The sequence below is a fragment of the Centroberyx affinis genome, unplaced genomic scaffold (assembly GCF_046629955.1).
Source record: "Centroberyx affinis isolate AG114_WGS23_722 - 3 ecotype Tasmania unplaced genomic scaffold, CSIRO-AGI_Caff_v1 ptg006402l_1, whole genome shotgun sequence".
Classification (NCBI taxonomy): Eukaryota; Metazoa; Chordata; class Actinopteri; order Beryciformes; family Berycidae; genus Centroberyx; species Centroberyx affinis.
Genome location: NW_027283250.1, coordinates 37,216 through 43,215, shown reverse-complemented (window position 1 = coordinate 43,215; position 6,000 = coordinate 37,216).

Genomic DNA, 6,000 nt, shown 5'->3' with positions numbered 1-6,000 from the left:
ATCCATTAGCGACTGTAAGTGGAATAGGTGTGAAAAGCATTCAGCGCACCATTTAGAAGAACACCTTCGACTGCTGTTTTTTTTTTTCTCAGTAACCTGGATAAGTCAGTCAGCTCCAGACCAGAAGCAGGAGGGTTTTAGGCTTTTCCTATTGCGTAACGTCAGCATACAAATAGCCTGCCACGATGTCAGGTTGGCTGATAAAATTTTAATAAACGTTGATCTGATATAGAAAGTTATTTTTAGAAAATTGTTGATGTAGCTCTAAAACATCTCTCCTATACTCAAGCGTACACAAGCACACGCAAACACGCGCACACACACACACACACACACACACACACACACACACACACACATAAACACATAAACAGCAGTCCTGTAAGTTTTTCAGGAGGCATATCGCCATGTGTGTGGGTGTGTGTTTGAGATGCAGTAGCATCTGCTGTTTTCTTCCAGAAGGAATGACAGTAGGTGAATTCCCAAACACAGCTGAATGAAATCCCCATGTCATAACAATCTTCTCTCTCTCTCTCTCTCTCTCTCCCTCTCTCTCTCTCTCTCTCTCTCTCTCTCTCTCTCTCTATCTCAGGGCTCGGTCTGTCTGTCTCTGTCATTCTGTCCCTCCTTCTCTCCCTCTTTTCCTCTCTCTTCCCTCTGTTGAACATTCAGTGTGGAAAGGGAAAGAGAGAGAGAGAGCAGGAAGATAGAGGCAGCGATCTGCTTTTAAAACTGTGTGTGTGTGTGTGTGTGTGTGACAGCGTGAGTGTGTTGTGTGTTCCTTGTGAAAGTGTGTGTATGTGTGTGTGTGTGTGAGAGAGAGAGAGAGAGAGAGAGAGAAAGAGATGCAGACATTTGGCAGAGAGAGAGGCAGAGATTGGGCTGACCTGTCATGGTTTCTCATGTCACATTTCTGCCTCGAGGGTTTGACCTCTGTCTCTCTGCCTGGAAAATAACCTGGAAGAACTAAACAGGAATATCAGAAAACGGTCGGCAGCACACCATCCCTCCCTGCCGCTGCATCTGAAGACAGTGGAGAGGGAAGAAAAGAAGGGAGGAAGGGACAGAAGAATTCAATTTGTATCTACTTCTTACCGCCGGAAAGAGAGAAAGTCCTTGTACTGTTTTTGTTGCACGCTGCTCTCGTGCAAAGCAACTGTGGATTTAGCAACACATGACTGAACTGAAAGATTGTATTTTGTAGCTACCACTGTGTTGGATTGCTTTTGTGCGTGTTAAATCTTCTTGAATATTTCCGTTTTTTTTATGTGTTTGGGTCTATCTGACTTCTGGGGGGAGGACCCAGAGGGATTGTACATATAATTATACCGCTTTTTTTTTTTTTTTTTACTACTGGCAGAGAGGAGAGGCAAAGACAAGAGTGGAGAGAAGAGACGAGGAGAGGATAGGGGAGGAGGGAAGAGAAGAGAGAGGAGAGGAGAGGAGAGGAGAGGAGAGGAGAGGAGAGGAGAGGAGTGCAGAAGGGAGAAGTGGAGAGGAGAGGTGCAGAGAGGAGCTAAGAGTGGAGGAGGGAGAGGAGAAGAGGAGAGAAGAGTGTAGTTGAGGAGAGGAGAGGAGAAGAGAAGAGAGGAGAGGAGAGGAGAGGAGAAGAGAGGAGAGGAGAGGAGAGGAGAGAAGACACGGCAAAGAAAAAGCTCCAAAGGGATCGTGGAATTATTGAAATGTGAGTATCAACAGTGTGCATGTGTTTGGTGAGAATAGCAAATTATCCTGCTATGATGATGATGATGATGATGATGATGATGACAATGATGATGATGATGGAAAGTGGAGCATGAAGTGGGAAATGCATTACACAGAATGGCATCTGTGGCATCATTTAACAGAGGATAATATAGTGTAAGAAGGGCTCTGCTTTCCTCTCTCAGTCTCCCTCTATTCTCTCTCTTTTTCTCTCCTTGTTTCGACTTACTTTCTTTTTCTCCCCACTTCTCTCCCCCTCTCTCTCCCTCCTCTATCTCTAATCTCTCTTTCTCAAATTCTTTCTTTCCCACAATTTCCCTCTCTAATTCTAATTCTCCCTGTATACAAACCCTGTCTCCTTTTCTGTCTTTCTTTCTCTCTCTCTCTCTCTCTCTCTCTGCAGGTCATGCGCGATAGTAACCGTAGAGAACAGGGAAAGGCCAGTGTCACGTTGCATTAGCTTTACACACACACACACACACACACACACACGCACACACACACACACACACAGAGAGAGAGGAGAAATACGCCAAAAGTGTGATGAGTACAGGTTGTGCGTGTGTGTGGGCATGACGTATACAGCATGAGCTAAGCAGAAACAGGCGTAGGAACCATATAGTCCTCTAAAACCACATGGAGAAAAACAAAAGGGCTTTTGTGCTGTATAACTTAGAGAAGTGTCACAGATTGCAGAGACACATAATAGCAGGGAGAGGAAGATTGGCTTGGAGGGAGAACAATGTCGATGGAAAAAAGAAGGAAGAAGGAAAAGTAGAGTGTAGGTGTGTTGCATTTAGACCCGGGTCAAAAAGCGTGTTTATTTTAGATTGGATTGTGTCACATCGAACAATGCAATACACACCAGAAAGTATAAGCTGCTTGTGGTTGAATGTCAATTTAGTATTCTTTTCAGTGACTGATAGCTTTTATAACCCCATCTGAATTGTCCCGATGCAATAAACATTCACCCGGTGCTCCAAGTAATTTAAACCATGTGAGATAGATGTGTAGGTGTATTGAGTCCTAGGACAGTCTGTCAGTCATAGAAATAGGAGCGATACTTTAGAGACAGAGTATGTGTGTGTTTCTATTTCCTCTGTCTATTCTCTCTCTATTTATGTTTACTATGTAATATAAGAGGTATGTCTTAAAGAGATAGGTACATAGATAGATAGATAGATAGATAGATAGATAGATAGATAGATAGATAGATAGATAGATAGATAGTCAGACACACAAATGGAAAAAGGGCGAAAAAGGGGTAAAGATACCCTAAGGTGCAGTGTCCCAGGCAGTCATGTCAACAGTGTGAACAAGTAGCTGGGTTGTCTAGACTGTTGGACAGAGTGTGACTGGCTGTAATGAGCTGGCTGCAGGCCAAGTGTCTCATCCTTACATAACTACACAACTGACTCCATGATCTTAAAGTGATGTTTCATTTTTGGGACGTTTTAATTTTTCACTACACGTAACCTGTTGTGATTTTGATCAACATCAACCTCTGATGTTTCCATCTTCTTGGAGCGTGTATTCTCCAATGGCACTTGCGCATTCCGCAGAAATACTGGAATATATGCTATTTTCTAAAAACTGTGTGAATGACATCACTGCTGATTTCCAGACCAGGCAATGTTCGTGTTTGACTGTCCGGGAACTTCTATGAGGATATAAGTGCTTAAACTATAAGTGTTACGACAAAGAAAAATATTGCTGATTAGATGCAACATGATTTTTGCCATTACAAACAGTAGCCCTAACTGCCAAATCCCAAAGACACAGAGAGAGAAAGAGAGAGAGAGAGAGAGAGAGAGAGAGAAGGGCAGTCACGTCCTGCAGCATTCACACACAGCATTATAAAATGACCCTGACAGTCAGTGAATTCAGAATTGCTTGGAGGTTGTATTGTTGTGTTGATGTGTTGTTGTGTTGTTGTGTTGTTGTGTTGTTACATTGCATTGCAAAGTCATGCACTGCTGTAGTATTGTGTTGTGATGCTTTCTGTTGCACTGTGTTGTGTTAGATTGTGCTGTATTTTGACCTATTTTTTTGTTTGTTTGTTTTTTGTTTGTGGTTTGTGGCTTAATTGCAGGCCTAAGGTGTGCTTTATGTTAACAAATGTGGGGTGATGAGACAAATCCACATTTTATTGGGTATATATTGCCAGAAATGTAGTAGACAAAATGTAGACTTGTATTTTAATGGGATCTCAGTTTTTTTTAACAGGTCAAAAGGATTTGCCTTTCTTTTTTCTTTTTTTTAGACTTTTTACAGCTGTAAAAAATTGGCCAATTTCATCCTCTGATATTCTGGAGAGTATTATGTATTTTTTTATCTGCTCCTCTTTGAACTGCTGCCAGTCCAAACTCTGTTTCACATCTCCAACTTGTACAGAATGCAGCAGCAAAGCTTTTAACTGGAGCTGAGAAATTAGATTACATCACACCAGTTTTAACATCTTCACCCTGCTGCTAGTTGGAGAGTTGACTTTAAGAGCTCACTGTTCACTTTTAAAGGGATATTTGATTTTGGAATGATGATGTAACATTTACAGTGTGAAGGTCCTCATGTAAGCTGGAATCACTTCATCATGAAGTAATTTGGCCTATTTGTAATTACCTAAAGAAAACAGTTGATGAATACACACTCCTGGGGATATGTAATGTGGAAGGTTGACAACTAGGAAAGTCACTATGGATAAACATAAAAATAAAAATGTTCTATCAAAGGGAGTTTTCAGGCTGGGGTTGGTCTGGCTTAGTCAGGCTTTGCTCACATCTACAGCCAATTTTATATTGAAGTAGAGATTCAAGTGTGGGGATGATACCATTATGTCATGATAGCCAAAAATATAGCCAATAATAGGCTTACTGTAGGACATCACAATTGTTTGTGTAATGGCACATGCATAATTTCAGATTTAAACACGCCACTCAATATATACATGCTATTGTTTATATCAAGCAGTACAATTCACAGATAGAATATGTCCTGTCCATGAAAGTGACCAAGGACATGTTTTTTTCCCTTTACCTTTGAAGGTACTTAAAAAGGAAACATAAAGGAATATACCAAGTGTTTGGGAGATTTGACTCTTGGTCAATTTACTCATTTAGTGATGAAAACATCAAAATCATCCATGTGTCCCTGGTAGCTCTTTAGCATGATGTTAGTCGCCTTCTATCACTCAACTCAGAAACTATGAGTGCGAGCAGGCGACTGGCATTATCCAAAGTAAGAAGACCATTGGGCTGATCTCCAAAAAACTTTATTTTTAGTTCATACATTTAAACTTTTGAGTTTATTACATTTAGATAAAAGGTTGATCAGGCCTTTTCCATCAGGATCTCTTAGACTGTGGAACCCTTTGGTTGAGGAGAGATTCGGTTAGAAAGAAGAAAAAAACAGAAAGCAGACAGAGTGGAGTCGCCGCCTCTTCCTCTCCTTTCTCAACTTGTTTTTCTTCTCCCCCTCATCCCTCTGTCCTCTCCTGTCCTTTCAGAGAATGAAGGATTTTTCTGGATCTTCTCCAGGACTTCAGGTCTGTTATTCTGATCAGTCTACAGCTCAGAGTGTGATGCGTTTCCCCTCTCACTTTTCTCTCTATCCCTCTCTCTCTAACCTGTATCTTTTCTCTCTGTTCCTCCTCTCCTCTGTGTCTTGGCAGCGGTCACTCCATGAAGTCAGGTGATAGTCTGGACCTGTGGCATAACTGTCTAGGGATTTAGGATTAATTTGTGTAACACACATGAAATACTACACACATCTTATGAAGCTACAGTGTAATGGTAATTGTGTATGGGGGAGTCCCAGAACAAGTAACAGTTATGTCTGGGGGTGTGTGTGTCAGTACATGTTGAGACACAATACAGTATTGAACAATTTATCTCTTTCCCTACTCTACATTTAACCTGAGCACTGCAATGTACACTTAGCTGTTAATTGTATGGCACTTTTATTTACCACAGAGTATAAAACAGAGAGTGATTACATACAACAAACACACAACATTGCAAGTAGTCAGGTTATCTGTAGCCTCATTTTTCCAAACCTTATTGATTGTTATGCATCTTTTGTGAAAATACTGTATAAAAGTATTTCAACAGCAAGTTAGATTTGCTGCAGGCAGGTCTTCGTGGAACACATTACATGTGCGTGCATATTTTATATATTTGTCTGCAGCATTTCAATGTACATCAGACACCTGAAAAGTGTTTTAACTTGAACATTCTAGGTGGCTTTGGATGAGCAAAGATCTAATGAAGTTGGCATAATTATCTTATTGATTTATTTGAA